The sequence below is a fragment of the Ursus americanus genome, chromosome 4, assembly GCF_024610735.1.
Source record: "Ursus americanus isolate L20-20 chromosome 4, mUrsAme1.1.p, whole genome shotgun sequence".
Lineage (NCBI taxonomy): Eukaryota > Metazoa > Chordata > Mammalia > Carnivora > Ursidae > Ursus > Ursus americanus.
Genome location: NC_142130.1, coordinates 19035127 through 19052493, shown reverse-complemented (window position 1 = coordinate 19052493; position 17367 = coordinate 19035127). Strand labels below are relative to the sequence as shown.

Genomic DNA, 17367 nt, shown 5'->3' with positions numbered 1-17367 from the left:
TGTGGTGCTCCCCGGCACAGGTGCAGGCAGTGCAGGCCGGAAGAAGACGGCCAAGACTGGTCTTGGGGGGAGCCCAGCAAGGCCGACGCTGGAGGAGGATGGGACGGAGGCGGGGGTAGGGGCTCAGGAATCCTGCCCGCCCAGGACCCAAGAGGGTAATTTTAGCCGCTCTCCCATTGTCCTGACGTAAAGATTTCAATAGGTAGGCGCTCAATGCGGAGAGCAATGGCAGCACGTCCGTTACAAATAGGTAGTTTTGTTTCTCTTGTTGTCGCTACACGGAGTCAAACAAAGCCCCGTCTAAGTTTCCTTCCACTCTCTTGTTGGGATCTTTGTGGCTAAAATGCACTTGACTACAAAGGGGGGGGGGGTGGGGGGAAAAAAAACCTGATGCCATTTCTTTTTTATAAAGGGCTTAAACCATCAGGGTTACTTATTTTCTTTCTTCTGTAACACTCTCTCCGCCCACTCCTCCCCTGATCTATCTACCCTTACTCACCCTAAGAAAATGTACTGAATAGTATCTGTCGGCCACGTTCCATTTATTATCTTCACAAACTGCATTGTTTTGTTCCTTATTAACCACCTTCTTCCCATAACCATCACCACCCCCACTACAACTTCTCCAATCCCTGCCCTCCCAGGCTTTTCTGTTCCTGTCCAACTCAAAATAAGTATGCTCACTGGAAAGCCAGAAAAGTTGAGAAAAAGAATCCTGCAGACTTTTCTTTATAAATTATTTCCAATCAGTCGCCCCTCCCCCATCAGTTTCTTCTTTTTCTCTAAGTTATGGTTTGTTTTAGTTCTTGGGAACCTGGGAAGGGTGAGACTGGACTTCTGCAGACGGGTAAATATATGGCACTCTTCAAAACAAAATAATGTCTTCTGTTTATTCGAGGTGTAATATTAAGCTAAACACGGACACGGAGATTAGGAAAGAGAAAAGGTTAGAGGCTCAGAGGACAACACAGCAGCCACAGGCTTTTCAGCGCGTCTGGTCTCAGGGATGTAGCCGGTGCGCCCCCTACTGGTGAATTCGCTTGTCCATAACTACAGTTTTGCTTTTACCTTTAAAAGAAGGTGTTTGGAAAGAATTAAAGGGAAAAAAAATGAGGGGAATGGGAGGAAGATCCAACTAATTACACGCAATCTAAACAAAAGAAAAGTTAACATATCATATAAGCTATGGAACCAAATCATAAGAATCAGATTTAATTTGCTTAACTTAGAAATGTACATATAACCTCCAGATAAGTAGGAGGTTAAACCATGGGGAAAAATAGGTACAAATTACGAGATTCAACATATGAATGAATTATGATTGTCCAGATGCCACGAAGGGCAGACCAAGCATTCACTTCATGATTGTGTATGCATTGGTCTGAGTTTAGTAGCATTATTCCGAAAACTTTAAAAAAGCTTATGGATAATTAAATCTGAAGAAAAAAAACTCAAGGGGCTGATGTGGATAATGGTGCAGTATATGTATTAAAATAAATATTAATAACGAATGGCTACAGTAGCAAATTTTTTAATCTCCCTCTCTCTCAAGGGATAGTAGGAAGAGGCACAAATTTTTTCCTTGGGATAATATAGAAAGGCTTTTATACATTATCAGACGCCTGTGTTTGTCCCCGAACTCTATAATAATGCATTTAAGAGGTTAAAGGGGCTGGCTAGGTCTTTTGTTAATTGCTTTTATCATATAAATAAGCTATGGAAATACATTACAATTGTGTTATCATTGGTTGCATTTATTTACAGCTTTATTTTAATTAAGCCTGCTGTACTTATCAAGGCAATAAACTAACTGTGGCTGGCATTTATGCATAATAATGTGCTATGAAAATAAGATTAAAGAAGATGGTGATAGCAGAAACAATTTTCTCATTAGATTTTTTAAAACATATGCATTAAAAAAATCAGATCACCGGCCACTCTATTTCAATCCGGCACTATCACTGGCCCCTAAATATAATAATAACTATAATAATCACAATAGATGATAGAAGCAGCACGGTTTTAGGTTTATAACAGATGGCTACAGTACCAATAACAATGCACCGTTGACTACTAGGGAATCAAAATAAGACTTGGAAGAGGGTGCTTCATCCTTTAAGAATTTAAAAATGTTGCCATTGGCACAATGTATGAAAATTTAAAGTGCTTAATCTAAAGGAAGTATAACATTTGCCTTTCGTGGGCAGCAAAAAGCTGCATATTTTAAAGCAAGATTAGAAATTAGGAACACAAACGCATAACTCCTAGGATATTCTGATTTAATTTTGCTCTACTATATAGGCCCCAGCCAAAAACCCTTAACTGATTAAGTGTGGCTCAGTTTTATCTTTTGCACTAATATTTCTCTCCTAAACTCCCCTCATCCCTCCCCAAGTATTATATCTGAAGCCAACTAATAATTTTGTGGAGATAGGGGACTGTAGACGTATTTTTTCTTCTTAGTGGCAAATAGAGGTTTAACTTGCAGTAATTAGGTGAGAACTAGCCAAGCATCTTACTATTATGATGCTTGTTAAAAAACGCTTCTTTTCTGCATCTGCATTTGAGTGTGTTCCCCTCCTCTCTTAATCTTCTTATGGAAATGAAGGCAAACGGCAGGGAACCTGCAGAGTCTTGGAGAATGTCCTTGTTAACTGGAATTTCTCAGCATTGCTAATTAGCAGAGTTTGACGACCACCAGTATTGGGGGGAAAGCTCTGTTTAACCACTCACAAACCATTGCGAGGAAGAGCAGACTAATTTTATTTTGTAATTAAAATCTGAAAAGGGCCCTATTTGACAGTTAGGGCTATGAGAGTTTTATCTCCCCGTGAAATAATTACTGCCTTGATAACTCAATTTTCTGAAAAATGTCAACTGTGGGCTCCAAAAGTTTTAATTTCATTACGTAAGGAAAAAAAGAGAGAAAAATAGAAGAAAATGTACAGAAAGGCTTTCTAATTCTGGAAGTGGTTAAATATATTAGGAGCCAGATTTGGCCAAATGAAGGGGTTTTTTTTCCTCCCTTTTTTTGTTATGTTTCCTCCGGATCCTAACCTTCCAGCCTTCTCCACTGAAAGCGCCCATAGCAGTGACCGGACTGCAGTGGAAGAGATCATACCAGTGGTGTGGTAAGAGGCACAGAAACTAAAAAGAGAAGTACAGGAACCCAAGAAAAGTTTCTGATTTTAAAAGCCAAAAATAAAGGAAAATTCCAACGTGTAGGACAATGCTGGTGCAATTTGGTAAGATGAAATTTTATTGATATTTATCTCCTAACACAAGAAAACTGAGAATTACAGAGTAAGGAGACTGGTATAAGCCAATTAAAAAAATGTTTCCTTCTTCCCCCTAAATTGCAAAAAAAAAGTTCCTCAATCACTCCAAATTGGAGCATGCCACAAGGCTTCCAGAATGATCAACACCTGATTCTTCAATATATATGAAACAAATGCAAATAAATGAAGGTAAAGAGAAATTAGAGAATTTCTTTTCCTTACAAAAACACCACATATTTTCCAAAAATTATAAGAAGTAAACTGGAAAAAGTTAGGATATTGAAAGCAAGAGCAAAAATTAGAATAGGACTATGCTATTATCAAACTTCACTTGCTTTAGACTGTGAAGGATCCCTCACAAGATCCTAGAGGGGATACTGCAATTTTTATAAAGCAATTTTCAAAATGATAGAAAGTCTTTCATCTACATTTCTTCCATTTTCTTCCTATTGCCAAACTTGTCAGATTTTGGAAGTGTGAAAGATTATTGACAGGAACTATAATAAATGTTTCTAGATGATACGAAGAGCAAGCATATATCTCTATCCCTTTTTATTTACTAAGACATAGATATGCCTATGGACGCATGGTAGATTGGCAATTTAAAATTGCTTAATTATATATTTTTTTCTTCTTGTCTGTCCCTTCAGCACCTTGCCTTTAATTTCCAGAAGTGGTATTACACATAACAAATGAACAAGGGGATAACAAATGCTATTTCAGTCCAGACCCAATTTCACCAAATAATTTCACTCAAGAGCTGTAAGGACCCTTGAAACCTAAGGAATGCAGAGCTGCTCTGAATCCAGCTTCTTTTTATACTCACTCTCTTTCATCTGATTCCCACTGATGAAATAAATACATTTTAAAAAGAATTCAATGATATAAAGAAAACCAAATATATTTCCCCCTTACTTCAAATTATAGTAACAAAAGTAATTTATAATCACTTGTGTATGTCTTCAGGGCTATATATAACAATCATCATATTGCTTCTAGTGTTACATGTATATGTACCTCCTTCATATATTCCAGCTCAAATATTTCCTGGAAAAAAGGATTCACATTTCACGATTTCATTTCCATTTCTGAATTATCAAGCAGTTTTAACAGAAGATCTGTCTCTGCACTGCAGCTGTTGTCCAGGGGAAAATGCAGTGTGTCCATTAAATGATCTAATTATTTTAAATAGAAATTCCCTTAAAAAAAAAAAAAAAGACAAACTGAAAATTGAAAGAGCCTCCTACCAGTGGTTTTCAGTTACATTGAGAAGAAATGAAACTATGATTTTGATTTTAAAAATCAGAAGAAAGGAATGGAAAACGAAAACAAAACCAGGCAAACAGAGCACCAGGAACTACAAGTGGGCCAACAAACCCATGGACCTTTCACACCTCTAAATCATTGCTTGGGAGTCTAAATACTTATCTCCCTTATTGACTAAACTATCTTGTGCAATTAATCATACCAAAGGAACAGGGTTTCCTTAGAACCCGAATTTTCCAGTGACTAGGACTGTCACCTTGATTTTAGGAAAAAGACGATTGTTTTAAATTCTCCAACTGTGATTATTTCCTTTACTTGTGACCACAACTTTTGTGGGAAAAACAAACCTAAAGCTTCCTTAAGATTTCTCTAGAGCATATTAAGTGGCTCATGAATGACACCCCAGTGCATGCCAGGCTGCACACTCACTGCACCGGCAATGCACCGGTCTCTCCCTTAGTCTGGCTCCTTCCAAACCGCTGAAGTGGGATTTCGTCTTCTTTCTTCTGGAGATCTCATGGTGCACACTGCTTCTGTGTTACTTCCAGGTCCCTTTCCAGAAGTACAACCGGACATAACACAAACTCAAAAAGTGACAACACTCAACTACCTCAGAAGGCAGAGGTGTTTGGCGCCTCAAAAAGCAAGATGGGGAAAGAAATTAGATCAGCTTTACGAGTGTGAGGGACAGGACTACTATCAAAGGAAAAGGAAGAAAGTCTTTCACCTGTTTGTATGAAAAGAAGCTAAAAGCAAAGCATTAAAAAAAAAAAAAATCACCTACAGTCACCATCAGCCCTAAACAAAACTACTATCCACTTTTTCTCCGAGTTGCAGCTGTGGCTAGCCCTGGAAAGTGCTCTAAATCAATGTGTCCACCCATCCTGGGTGGCCTGGCATCCTCAAGGCCTCCCATTGATATCTGGAGCCCTCTCCCAAAAGCTCTTCTGGCCTCAAAAGAAATGTCTGAGAAGTCTGCCTTCCCAGGGGCCCACTTCTGCTCACCCTCTAGTGCCCCTTTCCAGCCCTGGCTCAGATGGAGTTGGGCAACCCCATCCCAGTGGAATTCTCAGATGGCTAGCCTGGTAATCTTTAAAGCCTCCTTCAGAGCTAGGGCTCTGACTTTTATCTCCCCTCCCAACCTTCTTCCCTTTTTGTAGGCTCTCCCCATTCCTTTTCCCTCCCGCCCCCCCCCCTTAATTTGAAGATCATTGACACGATAGGCTGTAATGAGTCCTTCAGAAACTGTTATGATCTACAGTGACAATCTCTGCACCTAATTCACAGATTATTGACAAGCACCGTGGGCTCAGTGGTGTCAAGTTGTACTTGTGGTTTCAACACCCTTCGGCAGCCCACATAGCAGCTGGGCCCTGGATTAGGACCCAGAGTCTGGCAGAGCTTATCTGCTCCTTGAGTGGTAGAGAGATGAGTATCTGTCTATATCTCAGCTCCCTCAAGCCAGCCTGGGCTTTCTCCCGGCGCCTTGTCTGTCTCAGGGTTGGGTCAAGGGAACTATAAAGGCTCTTCAAAGCTTAAAAACAAAGCAAAAGAGCAAACTTAATAAATGAGGGCTCATCCTTGAATCCTGGTCTTAATACTCAATCAGTCATCTTCTCCACCCCCAAACAGTTACCAAACTCCAGCATACCCTGGCTTTCTTAGTGAGGCTTGGGTTCATCAAGAAGGGTTTGAGGTATGGAGCAGAGAGAGGACTGGGAACTTGGCACAGACTCAGCGGGCCCAAGCTAGGGTGGCCCATCCTTCGGGACTGGCCTCAGAATGGGGCAAGACTGACTGCTTAGAAAGCAGGGCGCTCAGCCAAGAGGCGCGGGCTCAGGCCTGGACGCTGGGACAAGAGACCCTAAATGCCCGCTCCGCCCCTAAAGGGCGCTTTGCTGCTGCAGAAAAACTCGGCCCTGTTGCCAGCCCGGGGTGGTTTTGCCTGCTTCTAAGTAGTCAGTCACTCGCTGCCCCCTCCCCAGTCCCCAAAGATGGAAGGGCTGCCTTCCCGCTGGCCGCCGTGGGGCGTGGGATTCCGGCAGGGGCTGAGGCCGCCTGAAACCACAGAAATGACACTGCGCTGGGAAAGCTGGGTGGCATTCCCAGGCCTAGGCCACCCACTTCTTTAGTTCTCTTTCATAAACTAGGGGTTGCGCTTTCTCCCTGGGCCTTGGGAAGTTGGGGACACACAGCCCGCCTGCAGCCAGGTGCGGCTCCTCCCCCAGCCCCTTCTTCGCCCTCCAGGTTGGGACCCCCGGGGGCGGAACGGGGTCGAAATCTCCGGACCACTGGTATTGCAAATTCTACATCACTTCCGAACAGCAGGCATATAACCCCTTTCGCGGGTCGCCTCCAGGATTCTGCTGGCTTTGGCCTCCCCACGCCACCGACAGCCTTGGGCCGCGGCTGTCACGCACCGTTTGTTGGCGCTGGTTCCAAAACTGGCCCGGACTTAGTATTTCTGTAACGGGGACTCGGTTTTTTGGTTTTTTGGTTTGTTGTTGTTTTTTTTTTTTTTTTGGTAAAGCAAAGGGTGGGGTTGCCTGTAGCAGGGAATCCCCCTTGCCCGTTATTTCGATAGGTTTCCGGGCAAAAACTGATCAAAGCCTTGATTCTTTTCCTGCCGGTATCCAAAGTCATTTATTGAGAAACACGAGATTCGATTCTGGAGTCTGATGGACAAGACATCTCTCATCCCACTGAACACCAATTCCCCTGAAAACACAATCTCGGATCCGCTGATTTGGGAAGGTGGGAGGAATAAACGTAAGATCAACTTAAACTTGCTTAGCCACAGTATTAAATATTTTAAAAAGTAATTCTGTTATGAAAATTAATCTGGTTTCCTTCAATAGGGAAATTTTTAAAAAGCAACCTCTTAACTTCTTAAGGTTTTTATCTAAAAGTTAAAATTGTAAGTACATCCCTGAAGATCGAAATCATAAAACACCTTGTTGAGATCATGTGTTCACTTAACACTGGAATTGTTTCAATTTGATTTTAAACACCTAAACAAACCCAAATTTTCCTATCATTTTACATTCAGAGGATGTGTCATTTTTATAGTTTATCTTTCTGAAAGAGTTCAAAGTGTACTTTTACCCTCACTTGCTCACCAAAGAAAAAGCCAAACCTCTTTCTTATGTAGACAGGTACTTTTGGAGGTGTAAAAATACCCTTCTTCCCCTAGGATAATTTGGATTCCTGGTCATTGAAAATGCTGAATTTCAAAAGAAAATACTCTTTACCATTGGCACACCTTCCCTGAAATCCTACGACTGAGATGCTGAGATAAAAGAAGAAAGGTGTCAGGCACCTGTTTCTTAAAAAAAAAAATCTGGAATTTAACCGCCATCCCGGAAAGGAAAAGTTTGATCAAGATTGGTTTGGGGGATGGGAAACATTCAAACCAGAGACTGGCCTCTTAATTTACACTCTGAAAATAAATAAAAAAACGAGCAAGTTATTTCGTTTACTCAAGAACTCAGAATTCTTGAAGGACCTCGGAGGGCATTCAAGATGCTGCTGACAAATGTCAAAACAGCAAGCAGCAGCACCTTCCCTTTTATTATTATTATTTTTAATGTGGACAGAATGGGAGAAGTAATTTGCTTGGTTTTCCATTGCTACAGGAGAAAGTTCTCTCTCTCTCTCTTTTTAAATCATGCTTCTCTACCTGTTTTACTATCTCAGAATCTAAAAAGAGTCCCAAACCCAAAAGGGGGTAGGGGGTGGCTGGTATGTGAGGAGGAGGAATAGGTTAGTCTTTATTTTTTATTGAATTAAAATTGTATCATCTCCTTTTTATTTTTTATTGAATTAAATTATATTATCTTTCAAGGATATAAAAACTTGTTTCCTCGCCCCATCTCCTTTTTGGAGGGTAATAAAGAGTTTTATCTAACCCCAGAGCAAGGTTCTCGCGATTTCCAGGACTGGCGCTGTGCATCTCCTACTGTGTCCAACAGGGGGCGCTGGTCACGAACCTGCGCCGCGGCTCAGCGCCGCTTCACATCTGAGCCGGGTTCCAGCCCCGGAAGGCGAGAGCGGCTCGCGGGGTCGAGTACAGAGCTTTAGTCTTCGTGGATAAAAAGAGATTAAAGGCTAAATTCTTTTTTGGGGTGTGTGTGTGTGGGGGGGAGGGTTATCAATTTTAACCAACTACGAAAATGTAGAGCTTTTTATCCTTTGATGTTCTTATAAAGAAACTCCTATTGGTTGAGGAATTACACGGTTTCTGAGCCAACACTGCAGCTACAGTGTGGGGGAAATTATTTAATTAAAAATATATTTTTCCATCTGTCCACATGATCTTTTTAGAAGTACTTAAAAAGCTGACACTGATCCCTTTGGCCTGTTAACCCTGCCCTAAGTTTCAAATACTTTAGCTATTTCTAAGGCCCTTCCATTAATTTGAAGGGGAAAAATAAAAAAGACCCAAATATTTAAATCCCCCCCAAAACATTTACTGTTCTGCATCCCCCCCTTTTCGCCCCTTAAACAGTGGCTTTTGTGTGATTGACATATTTCACGACTGCCGATTCTGCAAAGCCAGGTATAAATGACAAAAAGCGGCTCTAAAAAAAATCTGATGTTGGACTACATAACTCCCATGTATAAGATGAAATCTAAATAATATTGTAATCCACCCACCCCCATCCTAACTTAAAAAAAAAAACCTTCACCTGTATTTAAATAGCGTGTCTTTAATTACAGCAGTTGGGGATGCATGAGGCTGAAATGAAATTAGCAGTCATTACCAGTCCTTTAACTCTGTGGTGCTTTTGATCAGCACTAAATTAGCTTTCCAGTCCTAACAAAGACTCTACAGCAAGCAGTGGGCTGTAAATAAGACAGCGCGACCTGCCCTCAACACCTTTTCTCTTGTCAATCATAGCTCTATCATTCAGCCCAAGATTAACCTTTATCTACTAAATTTAAAAAAAAAAAAGAACGAAAGAAAGAAGAAAAAGAAAAAAGAAAAAGGAGGCGGGAAGGAAAGCCCCCTGACCACCACATATCGCAATAACAGAGGTTCCTAAGAGGCCCCTTTAAATTGTATTCTAATGAGATTGTGTCAGAATCTGCAATTTCCAAATAACCCCCACCACCACAGCCCCCAAGACCTCTTCAGTATATTCGAAGAGTCAGAATGCTGTTTAGGTAGGAAAGGAATCCCTTTCTCCGAATTACGAATTGGGCATGGGCCACCCTCTATAAGTCAATCTGCCAGTAGCCTCTCCTCCTCTATTAGTCTAACAAAATTTTGGGAGAGGAGGAGATGTTTGAGGAGAAAACACTGATAATTTTAAGGCATATACATAAGTTTCTGGGATGAAAACAATCAATTTACTCCACTAATAGTCCTAGTTTATAAGCCTGCGGAGAAAAACCACCAACAGGAACAACAAAAACCCAGCTGCTTTTCCCAGTACTGAATTAAGAAAGTAAAACATTGGTTCAGATTGCCATTAGAGGGCGCCAGAGAGCAAACCCCATCACCTCTCGCACAACTTCCCACAGAAGCCCTCCTAGCTTCCAGCTCCGCCATGCTCTGTGATTCCTTCTCTCAGGTAATATTTCCTGCTTATCCTGTCCTCTTGTATCTCTAGCCCCCTCAATATCAATCTCTATAAAGAATGAGGTGTCGCCATGTCCCTTTCCTTCTCTTTTTTCACACCCCCTCCCCAACTACCACCAAAATAGGAAGACGCCAGATGAAATAGTAGCAACCCCTTAATGATATGTACCTTTGGGCTCAAATCACTCTTTCCATTCTATGTAATCCTGGTCTGGAGAAGGATTTTTTTTTGTAGGGATGAGACGCTAGAATTTGACATTTTTAAGATGGAAGCCTGAAATTTTCATTTCTGCATTTCTCTCTGGGGGCTCACGGATTTCTTCATTTTCAAAGAAAAAGAAACACACACACACCCTTGCAAGGCAACTGATTATCTTCGGCACTAAAACTGTTCAGAAGAGAATAAAATAATGTCTTCATTTCTGCATTTGTTAAAGAAATCAAAATTAGCATTTAATTCCAAAAGTTAACGCTTTCAGACTTAAATCTGCCTGTGTTAAAGGACTGCCACACAGGGTGTATTTCCAGATCTCTTAAAGGTCAAAAGAAAAAAAAATAGAATGAGAGGGGAAGAAAGTGAGTTGGGGGGTGGGCGGAGAGGAGTGAGCTAGCAGTGAATGTCAAAGTTGGGTTGCAAGCTACTTACATGTCCATGCCAGATCAGGGTGTTGTCTTGTAGCGGTTTGATTGGCAGGTAAAAAAGCGAAAGAACGTGAGGGCTTCCTGAGCCTCTTGTCAGCCCAAGCTTGATCACTTCTCACCGGACAGAACGAGTTGAAGGAGCTTGCAATTCCCCTCTCGTCCTCCATCCAAGGCACCGTGAATCCATTTCGGCTTTTCTTCCCCCCAGTCTCTCCATCAGCCTCCTGCCTTCACCCGCCTCGCCTTACACCAGCCTCCAAGACCTAGCCTAGCTTTGCCACTGCAATCCCCTGCAACAAGAAAAATCGTTTATGGCTTAAAACCCCAAATGGCTGATTTTTTAAAAGAGAGAGAGAGAGAGAGGGAGAGGGAGAGAGAGAGGAGTGAGAGGGTGAGGGGGAGAGAGGGGGAGCGAGAAGAATGCACCCAGAGAACAACAAAAAAGTCAGTTATCCTAACACTGCTCTATCCCCCCACCGTACAGAAGAAGAATAAAAAAAAAAAGCTTTATGTTTTTTCAGTGGGTATTCAAAGATAATTTGATGCCATTGTTTCTGCTACAGATGGTTCTTTTAAATACAATAACACGGCTCTTTGTGCAGGCTACCCACAATAAAAATCGAAAGCGTTCCCCTGAATAACCATTTTGTTCTCTCTTGTATGGGGCCAACAAAAGATGCCGTGAGGTAATGGGTTCTGTTTATTGAAGCCATAGAATAGGGGTTTGATAAAGATTTTTTTAAAGCAGAAGACCTTGCAAGGTCGGGCTGATCTCTTCATATTTTTTTATTAAAATATTTGTCCAATAGATTATTCCTTGGTGCAGCTGCAGGTTTCCTCCTCAATTTTTAATCAGCCCAAACATCTGTCTCTTTGAGGAGGCTTTAAAAAAATCTGCAATTGTATCAATGGTGCAGTAACCTTATCAAATCCTGAGTTTTTAGGCTCAGTGCAGGCAAAGGCAATGGAGTTTCAGTTCTATTTGGGGTGCGGTGAGATGGGGTTGGAGGAGAGGAGACACAACCCCAGACAGAGGAACTGAAGAAAATGAGGCTTTCCTCCCACCCCACCCCCACCCCCACCCCCTGTTGACCATGCACAACTTGCATGAGTCAGACACAGCTCACTGAGGACTTGAGATGTCTCTCCTGATCTCTGCAAGCTCCCACCCCTGTGTGCATGTTGGACGGGGGCTAGGCGTGTTTTCTTACCATGCTTGCCTTCTCTCTGGCTAGATCTCCAACCCTGAAAACCTCGGACGGGAGCCCAGGGGGAGGAGTGGAACATGCTAAAGGCTAGTCTCTAGCACCCAAAGGGTCCCATTCTTGGCTCTCTTTCATTCACTGTTAGCTAGCTTTGACTCATTGATTGCTATCTGCCAGGGGACTGGTGGCCACAGTCCGCCTGTTACAGCGCTCCATCCCCTCAGGCTTGTTCTTACAGCCACCCTGCTTCCTCTTCGGTGCCATGCGGAACCTCTGCCTTTCCTAGGCGGGAAAGCCCTGCCACCTAGACCTAACTGAGGTCAGTTTCAGCTTTGAGAGAGCCTCAAACCCTTAGGCAATGAGGGCGCTGCACGGGGAGGTGGCTAGGTGTGTCTACCTTTCTATAGGAATTAATGCCAGGGCTCTCCAGGCCTCCAACAGCCCAGAGGGACAGTAATCAACTTTCATGACTTGTGCTCTGTGTGTTGTCACTTGTGGCAAGACAATATTCTGGGAAAATGGCTTTAATCATAAAAACAAGTTTTCATTGGGTTCTCTATCTCTGCCCCTTGCCCCACTTAGTCCTCCTTTTCTTCCCACAAACCAAAATAAAAGAAAGATAAACACTCAAATGAATCCCTTGACAAAACCGATCTTAGCTTCTACTTTCCCTTTTGGAAACAATAATGTTATTGGTTTACACCTGGTCTGGAAGTCATCTAATAAGGGATTCTAGGGGACTATTACTTAGACACCTGTTACAGCCTTCCTTATAAAACTTGAAAAACAAACACACACACACACAAAAGGGGGCAGAAAATTAAACAAATTTCCATATGGTTGTTCCTCAATAATTCATTTTATATCTCAGGGCTAATACCTTAATAAGAGTTCAAAAAGAATGAGAGTCAGGGCAATACCAAAAAAGTTATGCACACCCCAACACTCTCTGGATCAAGAAAAGCGTGTTTGTATAAGTAAGTGTCAGTGTGTTGGGGCGGGGACATGACGAGTGTAAATCAAGAGCCACCTTTAATAGAACAGGCTAAGGAGTGTGTACCTGTGACTTCTGTCAGGGCATGGAAAGTAGGGAGCATTATGCAAAACTGAAAGTCAATAGTAGAAACACTTCTTCCAACTAAAGGAGTGGGAGAGGGCAAATGTAAATGTTTAATCCAGTGTTCCTAATTTTGCACTAAAAAAGTAATCAACCGAAATAACCTGGAATGATCTTTTCCTGCTTCCCTTGTCATAATTTTTTTGAATATCAAAACTTATAAAAGATGCCCCAACCTGGTAAGAAGCTATTTTTCTTTTTTCTTTTTTTAATGAACTGAAAGAAGAATCTGAATTGCTGTCCTCTTTCCACTGAGGGAGGGCCTCAGGGCTGAATCTAAGTCTGTAAGATAGGAAGGCATCAGTGAGCAGCCGAAGGTGACTAAAGGTGAGTAAACCTCACACAGTTTAGCAATTAAATCTATTCAATCCCAGCCATAAGGAAGTTTAAAATCTCTCAAATGACCTCATTTTCTTCTGAAAGATCAGAAAGATCGTTTTGTAGGCAAGTCCCCTAAAGTTGTCTCAATGCTGGAACGCAGTGATATTCTATCTGACCTCAGACTTGAACTTAAAAAAAAATGTGTAACGTGTTCAGGTGAAGGGCCAAAGTGACAAACTGCCTTGGTAGGTGAGGGAATCCAGGACGAGTTGTCTGCAACTGGAAAACTGCTTTTAAAATAATCTTTCTGTATCCAGAAACTAAGCTGACTGGTCAGCTCCTTTTCTCAGAGCAAACACACACTACCAAAACGGTTCTAAATTGTGGAAACGGCTTTCTGACGAGGTTGGGGAGTCCGTGTGAACCGAGTTATGGGCGTTTATAGGTGGCTCTGAATTGGAAACTCCACTATTGAGACGTGCTTCGGGGCCAAAGCAGCGCTCTCTGATTCTACAAGCGCGAAGCTGTCCTGGGGAGATGTGGGGTTTTACCCCAGACTCCTAGACCGGGATGCGGGTGAGTGAGTGGCATTCAGCACGAACGACTCAGATTGAGGAAGGATGGAAGGGAGGGAGGGCGGGAGGAAGGAAAGATGGAAGGAAGGGAGAAAGGGAAAGGAAAGGTAGGGCATAAAAGGAGGATTTATGCGAACTAATGGCAAGAGAGGATTAGCAAGAGGGGCACCCGGGACCAGGTTTTAAATTGGCGAGCGCTGCTTCTAAGGAAACAGTATACGCACGATCAGGGTCTGGATGTTCCAGCGACTCAATGGGCATACACATCACGACTTTCACAGAGGTGGCATAGTGTCATGCGTTAGCCACCAGCTACCGTGCAAGCTACAGCTTCCTTCTCCCCAAGCAATCAATCATCCACTAACTGGCCGCTCTACCCTCTCTGCACGTGGAAGTCAGTCGGACCGGGACGGCTCGGGCCCCCCGACCCTCGGCCTGGCTCCGGCTCTGCGGTCTCGGCCTCCCGGCGCGGGCTCTCCCGGAGGCCGGGGGCGCGGGGCGGGCGGCGGACCAGCGGTGTCTCCCCTGCACCCGCCAGCGGGGCTCCGTAGGAGCTGCCGCGCCAGGTCGGAGGGGGCGGCTGCTTCCCCCGTCTGTGGAGGCTTATAACGGCGAGTGCTGTTAGATACACCACGGGACTAGGAACGTGTTGCTCCCCTCAACTCGCCCACTTCGATGCCATTAATCACTGGCGCCGCCACTTGATGCACGCCACAAAATGAGTGGGCAGCGCCGCCAGGCAGACGTCTCTGCCGGACACCACCCGGGAAGGACGTGGTTTCGCTGCCAGCTCTACAGATTCTAAGCTCTAACCCAAGAGAGCGCGCGCGCGTATTAGGACTGGAGGCCTTATTTTTTCAAAGGCTCGGGAATAAGCTTCTAGTCGGAGCCTCGCCCTTCTGCCCCCCCTCCCCCCCATCGGTCCTTTCCGTGGTCTTCCGTGGTCAGGGAAACCCGAGGGGCAACTGGGACTGAGGAGGAACGAACGAGCCTTCTCACACCCCGCGGACCTTCTCGGTTTTCTGGGCCCTGCGGGATGGGTCAGCCTTGACCTGTTTCGCTCGCGTCGGTAAGCGGAGGCTCCGCCGGCGGGCGGGCGCGGGTTCCCCTGAGCCGGGGAGGAGCTGCGCCCCCATCGGCCCGCAGGCCCTCGCGCGCAGCCCCGTTTCCCGCGCTCTCGGCCCAGTGTTTCAGCGCGGATCTGCCCCGGGCGGGCGAGGCCTGCATCGGCCGGCCCCGCCCGGAGAGGGAAGGTTAAGGCCCCTTCTCGGAGGGGCAGGCGGCGCCGGCCGAGTGAGTGGAAGCCTGGGTCGTCGGGGCCGCCTGCAGGCCCGGGCTTTCCAGGCCGCCCTTCCCCACTGGCCTCGCGGGCCTCCGGGCTGCTCCGAGGCGCGGCCGGCGGGTGGGCGGGCAAGGTCCCCCCGACTCTAGGCTCAAACGTCTAAGCGACGTTGGCAATCGCTGTTCCTCCGCGGGAGCGCACAGCGTGGCCAGCGTGGTTTGTTCTCTAGTGCGTCGCGTGTAGAAACGCGAACTCGGGAGGTCCTGGGAGCGTTGGGAGGCGTGCATCCTCCCCGGGGCCTGGACATTGGTCACCTCGGGGCTCCGGGGACGGAAAGTCGGGAACCGAGCTCGCGCCAACCCGGCGGCGGCGCAGACGCGCGCTTTCGGAGGAGGGCGGCCCCCAGGCCCGCCAGCCCTCCCTGGAAAGCCCAGGTGGCAAAGGTGGGAGTGCGGGTTCCAAGGTGGCCTGTTTTCCTAGTGGTCAAATACTCAGCAGAATCTTCCTTCCTCCCCCTGGGGAAAACTTCTGACCTCTCTCGGGTTCCCTCAGTCTTTGTTTTACGCTCAGACACCGGACCTAGAGAAAGGTGGGCTTTTATAACTAAGAGGAAAGTTGGAGGAGCCAGTAGCAAGGCCTATGGGGCGCATTCATCAATAGCGTCTTTTAAATTTTCTTGTTATAGGGTGCTTGGCTCAATCGGAAGAGCGTGAGACTCTTGATCTCGGGGGTCGTGGGTCCTAGCCCCACGTTGGGTGTAGCGATTACTGGGAAAAAAAGTGAATAACATTAAAAAATTTTTTAAAAATTCTTGTTATATATGAAATGAAGTTATACAAGAAATCACATGTTTTGGAAATAATGTGTTAACAATATTAGTTTTAAAATGTTAAATATTTAAAATATGCCACGCATTTTGTGCCCCCCCCCAATTTCTTACTTTACCAATAAGTCAGAGTTTCAATAAATGGAAATGTCTCTAGGCTCTCAACCCCTGAGTAACAAGGTAATGGAGTAAGGGGAAGGGACCGTGGGATCTTTGTCTTGTCTCTCTCTCTGGCCTATCTTTACCAGTACCATACTCCTGAAAATTGCTTCTTGCATCAATCTAAGATAAATTAACTTGCATTTTGGATAAAATATTATTATCATTTGCTGGACTTCAAGAATAATGTAAACTGGGGCTATTTTCCAAACGTATACCTTATGCAATATTGTAACTGCCAGTACACAGTTGGATTTGATAGGCTTATATTTGAACCAAAATTCACATAGTGCAGCCCCACGAGCACACTTGCAGACCCAGTGCAAAAGCCATGTATATAAAAGTTTGAAAAAGTATCCCAAAGTGTGGTGATTATTCTTTGTTTCTCTATTTCAGAGGCCCAAGGATAGGCACTTGGTCTGAGTGGCCTGTGGTACATTCTTAGAGTAAATATTGTGCTGAATTTTGGGGAGAAAAGGAGCATGCCACTTAGGGTTTTGACTGTGGAAGGGAGTTAATTATCCCAGGAAAATGATTTTAGAGAGAATTTCTATTTACACCTCCCCTTCCAAACCCTTCTCCTATCATTCTCCCTTCACCCTTGAAGAAAGAGCAACATTGTATTTGCTCGAGGGTAAAGAGAGGAAAGGAATTAATCTTTAGTGAGCATCTATTATTTATCAGATATTTTCTCTTATCTAATTTTCATAATAATCCTATACAATTGGAACTATTACACCCCCCCCCTTTTTTTAACCGAGTAAGGGAAGATCCAGCTGGGTTAAGTATCTATGGTTACACAGCTGGGAAATAGTAGATCTGGGTTTCAAATCTAACTCTATAATTCTAAAACCCAGGCCGGTCTTTAGAATCTGGTGGACTGAGTCCAAATGGACTCAAGCAAGCATCATTGGGTTACTGACTGTTGTGGGTACAGGAGGAAATTGGTTGTGAACAGTGTGTGGTCTTGTCTTTTTCTTCTTTCCTTTCTCTGGATGGCAGCCTCTTAATTCTGGCTCTCCTTAGGATCTTTTGGCTATGAAGAGATTGACTTGAGGCAGGGATTATAAAAGTCTATGTCTTTTTCTGTGCCACACTCAAGTTGGACCAAG

General features: G+C 44.3%; 1 long non-coding RNA gene across 6 annotated transcripts in view; it reads right to left on the bottom strand.

Annotated features, from left to right (window-relative positions):
* Window positions 1–17367, bottom strand: part of LOC123786471 (uncharacterized) — a 697240-nt gene that overhangs the window by 31542 nt on the left and 648331 nt on the right. For all 6 annotated transcript variants that reach the window (XR_015724133.1, XR_015724134.1, XR_015724132.1 and 3 more), the window contains one exon: window positions 10775–11060. This is a non-coding gene — a long non-coding RNA (uncharacterized LOC123786471). The remainder of the gene's footprint in view (window positions 1–10774; window positions 11061–17367) is intronic.